The sequence below is a fragment of the Cetorhinus maximus genome, chromosome 4 (assembly GCF_964194155.1).
Source record: "Cetorhinus maximus chromosome 4, sCetMax3.hap1.1, whole genome shotgun sequence".
Classification (NCBI taxonomy): Eukaryota; Metazoa; Chordata; class Chondrichthyes; order Lamniformes; family Cetorhinidae; genus Cetorhinus; species Cetorhinus maximus.
This window is the reverse complement of record NC_135882.1, coordinates 131601954-131614211: the sequence shown is the minus strand read 5'-3', so window position 1 is coordinate 131614211 and position 12258 is coordinate 131601954. Positions and strand designations below refer to the sequence as shown.

The following is a 12258-nucleotide window of genomic DNA, read 5'->3' as shown; positions in this document are numbered from 1 at the left end:
ATCTGAAGATGCATGGCCAACAAACAGCAAAGACTGTGGGCTTCAATGCTTCGCCTCGATTGCTCAGTTGATAGAGCGGAGGATTGGAGAGGAGAACGTATCAAAGTCATCCTTAGGTCAATGCTCGAATGGCGAATAAACGGTGCGTGTGTGGTTTTCGAACAAGCGTGTGGTAAGCAACGCTTAGCTGAAAGCAGAATTCTTAACTTGCTACCTAGATTACAGCTTACCATGTTGCCTTCATGGCCCAGGAGCCATCTTTCCCCGTCTGAAAACAGCCCGTACACGGCGGTGAGACTTCTGCAGTTGCACCTGATGAGCAGCAGGGTGCACCTTTGAGCAGCAATGCGTCCAATCACGGAGCACTGAGCTGAAAGCAAAAGAAGACTTCTATCACTGAGACAGGGCTCTCGGCTGCTCCCTCACACTTGTGGCGACTGCTAGTTTCTGCTCGACTTGCTTGGAATCTTCAAGCTCGGGCTCTTCACTGTTTCTTTCATTGCCACTGTAGTTTAGCATCCTGCTGGTTCTGTAATCTGCTGCTGTTCATACATGCTGATTGGAGCGAATATGGCTGTGCTCAGGCCACAGGCCGACCCTATGCAGAATTGCTCTGCTGGCCCAGGATCGTCTTGGAGACAGGTGCTGATAAGATCCTGGGCAGCAAGTGTGAGCAAAGCACCTGACTGTGTGGGGGAATTAGCTCAAATGGTAGAGCGCTCGCTTTGCATGCGAGAGGTAGTGGGATCGATGCCCACATTCTCCACTTTGGCGTCCTCCTAGGGCAAAGGCTTGAGAGGCAGCAGTTTCTTTGTTGAGCCCACAGTTCACAAATCTGCAGAACCTCCATGTGCTGCTGCAGAGCGAGGCCAAATGTTTTGCGAGCGCAGCGGAAAGCAAGGTGTCTTGATTTTTGCCAGCAGCAGAGTTGGAAATCTGATCTGAATGCAAGAAAAGAATGCACCGAGCCCTCTCTGAGGATTGAACTCAGGTCCTTCAGATTATGAGACTGACACACTGCCTACTGCACTAAGATGGAACACTGCAAGGCCCTCGTCAGCTGGGCTCCAGCCTGCGTGGGGGAATTAGATCAAATAGCAGAACGCTCACTTTGCATGTGTGTGGCAGTGAGATGGATGGCCACCTTGTCCAGTTTGCATTTTACCTGGGGACAAAGCTTCAGACAGAGCAGTTGTGTCGCTGAGCCCACAGTTCACAAATGTCCAGAGTGCTGCCATGTGCTGCCACACAGAGAGGCCAAATGAATGGGGTGCGGCAGCAAAGCAAGATGTCTCGATTTTTGCCGGCAGCGGCGATGGAAATGTGAGGTGAGTGCATGCAAAGAATGTGCAAAACACTCTGGCCTCTGTACGGATTCAACTCAAGACCTTCGGATGATGAGAGTGACATGCTGCCGAATGCACTAAGAAGGCATGCTGTGACGCTTGGCAGATAGCAGAACCAATTAGGCCAGAGAACAAGGTACATCAGGCCACAATGCATTGTTTGCAGAAACCTTCGAGCTAGACATGAGTACGAGACGTCAGCCTCCGATCCGTATCCAGTCACGTTTGCCGTGACACCACAGGCCCAACCGGCAGAGAAAGCAGGTGGCTCGCAGTGCGCCAGTGTGTGGCATGAAGAGGCAGGTGAAGCCCTTGACGTCTGAAGGTGCATGGCCAACAAACAGCAAAGACTGTGGGCTTCAATGCTTCGCCTCGATTGCTCAGTTGATAGAGCGGAGGATTGGAGAGGAGAACGTATCAAAGTCATCCTTAGGTCAATGCTCGAATGGTGAATAAACGGTGCGTGTGTGTGCGTGTGTGGTTTTCGAACAAGCGTGTGGTAAGCAACGCTTAGCTGAAAGCAGAATTCTTAACTTGCTACCTAGATTACAGCATAACATGTTGCCGTCATGGCACAGGAGCCATCTTTCCCCGTCTGAAAACAGCCCGTACACGGCGGTGAGTCTTCTGCAGTTGCACCTGAAGAGCAGCAGGGGGCACCTTTGAGCAGCAATGCGTCCAATCACGGAGCACTGAGCTGAAAGCAAAAGAAGACTTCTATCACTGAGACAGGGCTCTCGGCTGCTCCCTCACACTTGTGGCGACTGCTAGTTTCTGCTCGACTTGCTTGGAATCTTCAAGCTCGGCTCTTCACTGTTTCTTTCATTGCCACTGTGGTTTAGCATCCTGCTGGTTCTGTAATCTGCTGCTGTTCATACATGCTGATTGGAGCGAATATGGCTGTGCTCAGGCCACAGGCCGACCCTATGCAGAATTGCTCTGCTGGCCCAGGATCGTCTTGGAGACAAGTGCTGAGGAGATCCTGGGCAGCAAGCGTGAGCAAAGCACCTGACTGTGTGGGGGAATTAGCTCAAATGGTAGAGCGCTCGCTTTGCATGCGAGAGGTAGTGGGATCGATGCCCACATTCTCCACTTTGGCGTCCTCCTAGGGCAAAGGCTTGAGAGGCGGCAGTTTCTTTGTTGAGCCCACAGTTCACAAATCTGCAGAACCTCCATGTGCTGCTACAGAGCGAGGCCAAAAGTTTTGTGAGCGCAGCGGAAAGCAAGTTGTCTTGATGTTGCCAGCGGCAGAGTTGTAAATCTGATCTGAATGCAAGAAAAGAAGACACCAAGCACGTTGCCCTCTCTGAGGATTGAACTCAGGACCTTCAGATTATGAGACTGACGCGCTGCCTACTGCGCTAAGAAGGCACACTGCAAAACCCTCGTCGGCTGGGCTCAAGCCTGCGTGGGGGAATTAGATCAAATAGCAGAACGCTCACTTTGCATGTGTGTGGCAGTGAGACGGATGGCCACCTTGTCCGGTTTGCATTTTACCTGGGGACAAAGCATCAGGCAGAGCAGTTGTGTCGCTGAGCCCACAGTTCACAAATGTCCAGAGTGCTGCCATGTGCTGCCACACAGAGAGGCCAAATGAATGGGGTGCGGCAGCAAAGCAAGATGTCTCGATTTTTGCCGGCAGCGGCGATGGAAATGTGAGGTGAGTGCATGCAAAGAATGTGCAAAGCTCTCTGGCCTGTGTGCGGATTCAACTCAAGACCTTCGGACGATGAGAGTGACACGTTGCCGACTGCGCTAAGAAGGCATGCTGTGACGCTTGGCAGATAGCATAACCAATTAGGCAAGAGTACAAGGTACATCAGGCCACAATGCATTGTTTGCAGAAACCTTCGAGCTAGACATGAGTACGAGACGTCAGCCTCCGATCCGTAGCCAGTCACGTTTGCCGTGACACCACAGGCCCAACCGGCAGAGAAAGCAGGTGGCTCGCAGTGCGCCAGTGTGTGGCATGAAGAGGCAGGTGAAGCCCTTGACGTCTGAAGGTGCATGGCCAACAAACAGCAAAGACTGTGGGCTTCAATGCTTCGCCTCGATTGCTCAGTTGATAGAGCGGAGGATTGGAGAGGAGAACGTATCAAAGTCATCCTTAGGTCAATGCTCGAATGGCGAATAAACGGTGCGTGTGTGTGCGTGTGTGGTTTTCGAACAAGCGTGTGGTAAGCAACGCTTAGCTGAAAGCAGAATTCTTAACTTGCTACCTAGATTACAGCTTACCATGTTGCCTTCATGGCCCAGGAGCCATCTTTCCCCGTCTGAAAACAGCCCGTACACGGCGGTGAGACTTCTGCAGTTGCACCTGATGAGCAGCAGGGTGCACCTTTGAGCAGCAATGCGTCCAATCACGGAGCACTGAGCTGAAAGCAAAAGAAGACTTCTATCACTGAGACAGGGCTCTCGGCTGCTCCCTCACACTTGTGGCGACTGCTAGTTTCTGCTCGACTTGCTTGGAATCTTCAAGCTCGGGCTCTTCACTGTTTCTTTCATTGCCACTGTGGTTTAGCATCCTGCTGGTGTTGTAAGCTGCTGCTGTTCGTACATGCTGATTGGAGCGAAGTATGGCTGTGCTCAGGCCACAGGCCGACCCCATGCAGAATTGCTCTGCTGGCCCAGGATCGTCTTGGAGACAGGTGCTGATAAGATCCTGGGCAGCAAGTGTGAGCAAAGCACCTGACTGTGTGGGGGAATTAGCTCAAATGGTAGAGCGCTTGCTTTACATGCGAGAGGTAGTGGGATCGATGCCCACATTCTCCACTTTGGCGTCCTCCTAGGGCAAAGGCTTGAGAGGCAGCAGTTTCTTTGTTGAGCCCACAGTTCACAAATCTGCAGAACCTCCATGTGCTGCTGCAGAGCGAGGCCAAATGTTTTGCGAGCGCAGCGGAAAGCAAGGTGTCTTGATTTTTGCCAGCAGCAGAGTTGGAAATCTGATCTGAATGCAAGAAAAGAATGCACCGAGCCCTCTCTGAGGATTGAACTCAGGTCCTTCAGATTATGAGACTGACACACTGCCTACTGCACTAAGATGGAACACTGCAAGGCCCTCGTCAGCTGGGCTCCAGCCTGCGTGGGGGAATTAGATCAAATAGCAGAACGCTCACTTTGCATGTGTGTGGCAGTGAGATGGATGGCCACCTTGTCCAGTTTGCATTTTACCTGGGGACAAAGCTTCAGACAGAGCAGTTGTGTCGCTGAGCCCACAGTTCACAAATGTCCAGAGTGCTGCCATGTGCTGCCACACAGAGAGGCCAAATGAATGGGGTGCGGCAGCAAAGCAAGATGTCTCGATTTTTGCCGGCAGCGGCGATGGAAATGTGAGGTGAGTGCATGCAAAGAATGTGCAAAACACTCTGGCCTCTGTACGGATTCAACTCAAGACCTTCGGATGATGAGAGTGACATGCTGCCGAATGCACTAAGAAGGCATGCTGTGACGCTTGGCAGATAGCAGAACCAATTAGGCCAGAGAACAAGGTACATCAGGCCACAATGCATTGTTTGCAGAAACCTTCGAGCTAGACATGAGTACGAGACGTCAGCCTCCGATCCGTATCCAGTCACGTTTGCCGTGACACCACAGGCCCAACCGGCAGAGAAAGCAGGTGGCTCGCAGTGCGCCAGTGTGTGGCATGAAGAGGCAGGTGAAGCCCTTGACGTCTGAAGGTGCATGGCCAACAAACAGCAAAGACTGTGGGCTTCAATGCTTCGCCTCGATTGCTCAGTTGATAGAGCGGAGGATTGGAGAGGAGAACGTATCAAAGTCATCCTTAGGTCAATGCTCGAATGGTGAATAAACGGTGCGTGTGTGTGCGTGTGTGGTTTTCGAACAAGCGTGTGGTAAGCAACGCTTAGCTGAAAGCAGAATTCTTAACTTGCTACCTAGATTACAGCATAACATGTTGCCGTCATGGCACAGGAGCCATCTTTCCCCGTCTGAAAACAGCCCGTACACGGCGGTGAGTCTTCTGCAGTTGCACCTGAAGAGCAGCAGGGGGCACCTTTTTTTTTTGTAAAAATATACTTTATTCATAAAAATCTTCAATCACATTCAAAACCATTTCAAAAACAACATTACAAGGGTACAATCCAGGTTAAACTTTTACAAAATGTATCACCAGGTGCATCAGTACAAACAATATTACAGTCATTTACAGCCTTTCATTTTGATCTGTACAGCCCGAGGGGCTCTAAACAGTTCCCAGTCTCTCGGTGCGCTGTGGTAGAAAGGTCTTAGACAGCGACCCTTCCCCATTGCGCCTTTGCGGCAGCTGCCCCAAGCTTTAGTGCGTCCCTCAGCACGTAGTCCTGGACTTTGGATTGTGCCAGTCCGCAACAATCGGTCGGGGACAAATCTTTGTGCTGGAAGACCAACAAGTTTCGGGCAGACCAAAGCGCGTCTTTCACCGAGTTGATGATCCTCCAGCTGCAGTTGATGTTTGTCTCGGTGTGTGTCCCTGGGAACAGCCCGTAGAGCACAGAGTCCTGTGTCACAGAACTGCTCGGGATGAACCTCGACAGCAACCACTGCATCTCTCTCCAGACTTTCTTTGCAAAGGCACAATCCACAAGGAGGTGAACAACCGTCTCTTCCCCACCACAGCCACCTCGAGGGCATCGTGCAGAGGGGGTGAGACTCCTGGCGTGTAGGAAGGATCTGACGGGGAGGGCCTTTCTCACCACCAGCCAAGCTACGTCTTGGTGCTTGTTGGAAAGTTCTGGCGATGAGGCATTCTGCCAAATGACTTTAACAGTCTGCTCGGGGAACCATCCCACAGGGTCCACCCTCTCCTTATCCCTCAGGGCCTCTAGGACGTTACGTGCTGACCACTGCCTGATGGACTTGTGGTCAAAGGTGTTTTTCTGCATAAATTTTTCCACCAGGGACAGGTGGTACGGCACGGTCCAACTACTTGGAGCGTTCCGCGGCAGCGTGGCCAGACCCATCCTTCGCAACACCGGGGACAGGTAGAACCTCAGCACGTAGTGACACTTGGTGTTTGCGTACTGAGGGTCTACGCACCGCTTGATGCAGCCGCACACAAAGGTGGCCATCAGTATGAGGGCGATGTTGGGCACGTTTTTTCCCCCTTTATCTAGAGGCTTGTACATCGCGTCCCTGCAGACACGATCCATTTTCGACCTCCAGATAAAGCGGAAGATGGCTCGAGTGATCGCCATCGCGCAGGAGTGTGGAATGGGCCAGACCTGCGCCACGTACAGCAACAGCGAGAGTACCTCACACCTGATGACCAGGTTCTTACCCGCAAAGGAGAGGGAGCGTCGCTCCCACATGCCCAGTTTCCTTTTCACCATAGCCACTCGCTCCTTCCAGTTTCTAACGCATGCCCCGGTCCCTCCGAACCATATCCCCAGCACCTTCAGGCCGTCAGCCCTGACAGTGAAGGGGACAAAGGATCGGTCAGCCCACTTCCCAAAGAACATGGCCTCGCTCTTCCCACGATTTACCTTGGCTCCCGAGGCCAGTTCGAACTGGTCGCAGACGTGCATCAGTCTGCGCACCGACAGCGGATCCGAGCAGAAGACGGCGACGTCGTCCATGTACAGGGAGGCTTTTACCTGAGTGCCTCCACTGCCTGGGATCGTCACTCCTCTTATGCCCGGATCCTTCCTGATGGACTCGGCAAAGGGTTCTATGCAGCACACAAAAAGGACAGGCGAGAGAGGGCAGCCCTGCCTGACTCCAGATTTAATCGGAAAGCTATCTGTTTCCCACCCATTGATTGAGACTGCGCTACTGATGTTAGTGTAGAGCAGTTGGATCCAATTTCGAATTCCCTCCCCAAACCCCATTTTGGAGAGCACATCCCCCATGTAGGTGTGCGATATTCTGTCAAAGGCCTTCTCCTGATCCAAGCTGATGAGGCAGGTATCCACACCCCTGTCCTGTACATAGGCAATCGTATCCCTGAGCAGCGCCAGGCTGTCAGAGATCTTCCTGCCTGGCACAGAGCAGGTCTGGTCAGGGTGAATCACCAATTCCAGAGCGGATTTGACCCGGTTGGCGATGACCTTGGACAGAATCTTATAGTCCACATTCAACAGTGAAATGGGTCGCCAATTTCTAATTTCCTCCCTTTCCCCCTTGTGCTTGTAGATGAGGGTGATGATGCCTTTCCTCATGGATTCTGACATGCTGCCGGCCAGGAGCATACTCTCGTACACTTCTAGCAGGTCTGGGCCGATCAAGTCCCACAGAGCCGAATACAACTCCGCCGGCAGGCCGTCGCTTCCGGGGGTTTTACTCTTCTCGAAGGACTCGAGGGCCTTAGTCAGTTCGTCAGGAGTTAGCGGTTTGTCTAGGCTCTCCCGCGTACTGTGGTCTAGGACCTCCGTGATAGAGGACAGGAAGGACTGGGAGGCCGTGCTGTCCGTGGGCTTCACGTCATACAGTCCGGCATAAAAGGATTTGCTGATCCTCAGAATGTCGGACCGTGATGACTTTACTGAGCCGTCTTCTTCCTTCAGGCTGCTGATCACAGAGCGCTCTCTGTGTACCTTTTGGAAGAAGAAACGTGAGCACGTCTCATCCTGCTCCACGGAGCGGACTCTGGAACGGAAGATGATCTTGGAGGCCTCCGAGGCAAAGTGCGAGGCTTGCTGGCCCTTCACCTCTTGGAGCTCCTCCTTGACATCGACCCCCATCGACTGCAGCCGGAGCAGATTCTGCATCTTTCCCTGGAGTCGGGACATTTCCCTCTGTTCCTTTCTAGCTTTCTGGGTGCCTTTGAGGATGAAAAACCTCTTGATGCTTCCCTTGATCACTTCCCACCAGTGTGTCAGGGACTCAAAGAGGGGTTTCACGGTTCTCCAACCTTTGTAATCCCTCTTGAGCTCCTCAATGTTCTCTGGGGTCAGCAGTTGCACATTTAGCTTCCATGCCCCCCTGCCCACCCTCAGGTCTTCCTCCAAGTGGCAGTCCGCCAGTAGGAGGCAGTGGTCAGAGAAGAACACCGGCTTGACCTCGGTGGATCTGACTGTGAATGCACGGGACACAAACAGGAAGTCTATCCGGGGGCACCTTTGAGCAGCAATGCGTCCAATCACGGAGCACTGAGCTGAAAGCAAAAGAAGACTTCTATCACTGAGACAGGGCTCTCGGCTGCTCCCTCACACTTGTGGCGACTGCTAGTTTCTGCTCGACTTGCTTGGAATCTTCAAGCTCGGCTCTTCACTGTTTCTTTCATTGCCACTGTGGTTTAGCATCCTGCTGGTTCTGTAATCTGCTGCTGTTCATACATGCTGATTGGAGCGAATATGGCTGTGCTCAGGCCACAGGCCGACCCTATGCAGAATTGCTCTGCTGGCCCAGGATCGTCTTGGAGACAAGTGCTGAGGAGATCCTGGGCAGCAAGCGTGAGCAAAGCACCTGACTGTGTGGGGGAATTAGCTCAAATGGTAGAGCGCTCGCTTTGCATGCGAGAGGTAGTGGGATCGATGCCCACATTCTCCACTTTGGCGTCCTCCTAGGGCAAAGGCTTGAGAGGCGGCAGTTTCTTTGTTGAGCCCACAGTTCACAAATCTGCAGAACCTCCATGTGCTGCTACAGAGCGAGGCCAAAAGTTTTGTGAGCGCAGCGGAAAGCAAGTTGTCTTGATGTTGCCAGCGGCAGAGTTGTAAATCTGATCTGAATGCAAGAAAAGAAGACACCAAGCACGTTGCCCTCTCTGAGGATTGAACTCAGGACCTTCAGATTATGAGACTGACGCGCTGCCTACTGCGCTAAGAAGGCACACTGCAAAACCCTCGTCGGCTGGGCTCAAGCCTGCGTGGGGGAATTAGATCAAATAGCAGAACGCTCACTTTGCATGTGTGTGGCAGTGAGACGGATGGCCACCTTGTCCGGTTTGCATTTTACCTGGGGACAAAGCATCAGGCAGAGCAGTTGTGTCGCTGAGCCCACAGTTCACAAATGTCCAGAGTGCTGCCATGTGCTGCCACACAGAGAGGCCAAATGAATGGGGTGCGGCAGCAAAGCAAGATGTCTCGATTTTTGCCGGCAGCGGCGATGGAAATGTGAGGTGAGTGCATGCAAAGAATGTGCAAAGCTCTCTGGCCTGTGTGCGGATTCAACTCAAGACCTTCGGACGATGAGAGTGACACGTTGCCGACTGCGCTAAGAAGGCATGCTGTGACGCTTGGCAGATAGCATAACCAATTAGGCAAGAGTACAAGGTACATCAGGCCACAATGCATTGTTTGCAGAAACCTTCGAGCTAGACATGAGTACGAGACGTCAGCCTCCGATCCGTAGCCAGTCACGTTTGCCGTGACACCACAGGCCCAACCGGCAGAGAAAGCAGGTGGCTCGCAGTGCGCCAGTGTGTGGCATGAAGAGGCAGGTGAAGCCCTTGACGTCTGAAGGTGCATGGCCAACAAACAGCAAAGACTGTGGGCTTCAATGCTTCGCCTCGATTGCTCAGTTGATAGAGCGGAGGATTGGAGAGGAGAACGTATCAAAGTCATCCTTAGGTCAATGCTCGAATGGCGAATAAACGGTGCGTGTGTGTGCGTGTGTGGTTTTCGAACAAGCGTGTGGTAAGCAACGCTTAGCTGAAAGCAGAATTCTTAACTTGCTACCTAGATTACAGCTTACCATGTTGCCTTCATGGCCCAGGAGCCATCTTTCCCCGTCTGAAAACAGCCCGTACACGGCGGTGAGACTTCTGCAGTTGCACCTGATGAGCAGCAGGGTGCACCTTTGAGCAGCAATGCGTCCAATCACGGAGCACTGAGCTGAAAGCAAAAGAAGACTTCTATCACTGAGACAGGGCTCTCGGCTGCTCCCTCACACTTGTGGCGACTGCTAGTTTCTGCTCGACTTGCTTGGAATCTTCAAGCTCGGGCTCTTCACTGTTTCTTTCATTGCCACTGTGGTTTAGCATCCTGCTGGTGTTGTAAGCTGCTGCTGTTCGTACATGCTGATTGGAGCGAAGTATGGCTGTGCTCAGGCCACAGGCCGACCCCATGCAGAATTGCTCTGCTGGCCCAGGATCGTCTTGGAGACAGGTGCTGATAAGATCCTGGGCAGCAAGTGTGAGCAAAGCACCTGACTGTGTGGGGGAATTAGCTCAAATGGTAGAGCGCTTGCTTTACATGCGAGAGGTAGTGGGATCGATGCCCACATTCTCCACTTTGGCGTCCTCCTAGGGCAAAGGCTTGAGAGGCAGCAGTTTCTTTGTTGAGCCCACAGTTCACAAATCTGCAGAACCTCCATGTGCTGCTGCAGAGCGAGGCCAAATGTTTTGCGAGCGCAGCGGAAAGCAAGGTGTCTTGATTTTTGCCAGCAGCAGAGTTGGAAATCTGATCTGAATGCAAGAAAAGAATGCACCGAGCCCTCTCTGAGGATTGAACTCAGGTCCTTCAGATTATGAGACTGACACACTGCCTACTGCACTAAGATGTAACACTGCAAGGCCCTCGTCAGCTGGGCTCCAGCCTGCGTGAGGGAATTAGATCAAATAGCAGAACGTTCACTTTGCATGTGTGTGGCAGTGAGATGGATGGCCACCTTGTCCAGTTTGCATTTTACCTGGGGACAAAGCTTCAGACAGAGCAGTTGTGTCGCTGAGCCCACAGTTCACAAATGTCCAGAGTGCTGCCATGTGCTGCCACACAGAGAGGCCAAATGAATGGGGTGCGGCAGCAAAGCAAGATGTCTCGATTTTTACCGGCAGCAGCGATGGAAATGTGAGGTGAATGCATGCAAAGAAGTTGCAAAACACTCTGGCCTCTGTACGGATTCAACTCAAGACCTTCGGATGATGAGAGTGACACGCTGCCGAATGCGCTAAGAAGGCATGCTGTGACGCTTGGCAGATAGCAGAACCAATTAGGCCAGAGAACAAGGTACATCAGGCCACAATGCAATGCTTGCAGAAACCCTCGAGCTAGACATGAGTACGAGACGTCAGCCTCCGATCCGTAGTCAGTCACGTATGCCGTGACACCACAGGCCCAACCAGCAGAGAAAGCAGGTGGCTCGCAGTGCCCGAGTGTGTGGCATGAAGAGGCAGGTGAAGCCCTCGACGTCTAAAGGTGCATGGCCAACAAACAGCAAAGACTGTGGGCTTCAATGCTTCGCCTCGATTGCTCAGTTGATAGAGCGGAGGACTGGAGAGGAGAACATATCAAAGTCATCCTTAGGTCACTGCTCGAATGGCGAATAAACGGTGCGTGTGTGTGCGTGTGTGGTTTTCGAATAAACGTGTGGTAAGCAACGCTTAGCTGAAAGCAGAATTCTTAACTTGCTACCTAGATTACAGCATAACATGTTGCCGTCATGGCACAGGAGCCATCTTTCCCCGTCTGAAAACAGTACGTACACGGCGGTGAGTCTTCTGCAGTTGCACCTGAAGAGCAGCAGGGGGCACCTTTGAGCAGCAATGCGTCCAATCACGGAGCACTGAGCTGAAAGCAAAAGAAGACTTCTATCACTGAGACAGGGCTCTCGGCTGCTCCCTCACACTTGTGGCGACTGCTAGTTTCTGCTCGACTTGCTTGGAATCTTCAAGCTCGGCTCTTCACTGTTTCTTTCATTGCCACTGTGGTTTAGCATCCTGCTGGTTCTGTAATCTGCTGCTGTTCATACATGCTGATTGGAGCGAATATGGCTGTGCTCAGGCCACAGGCCGACCCTATGCAGAATTGCTCTGCTGGCCCAGGATCGTCTTGGAGACAAGTGCTGAGGAGATCCTGGGCAGCAAGCGTGAGCAAAGCACCTGACTGTGTGGGGGAATTAGCTCAAATGGTAGAGCGCTCGCGTTGCATGCGAGAGATAGTGGGATCGATGCCCACATTCTCCACTTTGGCGTCCTCCTAGGGCAAAGGCTTGAGAGGCGGCAGTTTCTTTGTTGAGCCCACAGTTCACAAATCTGCAG

General features: G+C 52.4%; 5 non-coding genes across 5 annotated transcripts; 3 read left to right on the top strand and 2 right to left on the bottom strand.

The window, feature by feature from the left end:
- The first annotated feature begins 693 nt into the window (after positions 1-693).
- trnaa-ugc (transfer RNA alanine (anticodon UGC)) lies at positions 694-766 on the top strand. The gene has a single exon. It is a non-coding gene; the product is annotated as a tRNA-Ala (tRNA).
- Positions 767-2365: 1599 nt separating this feature from the next.
- Positions 2366-2438, top strand: trnaa-ugc (transfer RNA alanine (anticodon UGC)). Its single transcript has one exon. It is a non-coding gene; the product is annotated as a tRNA-Ala (tRNA).
- A 206-nt stretch (positions 2439-2644) lies between these two features.
- On the bottom strand, positions 2645-2717 carry trnam-cau (transfer RNA methionine (anticodon CAU)). The gene has a single exon. It is a non-coding gene; the product is annotated as a tRNA-Met (tRNA).
- Positions 2718-8758: 6041 nt separating this feature from the next.
- trnaa-ugc (transfer RNA alanine (anticodon UGC)) lies at positions 8759-8831 on the top strand. Its single transcript has one exon. It is a non-coding gene; the product is annotated as a tRNA-Ala (tRNA).
- Positions 8832-9037: 206 nt separating this feature from the next.
- On the bottom strand, positions 9038-9110 carry trnam-cau (transfer RNA methionine (anticodon CAU)). The gene has a single exon. It is a non-coding gene; the product is annotated as a tRNA-Met (tRNA).
- Positions 9111-12258: the final 3148 nt, after the last annotated feature.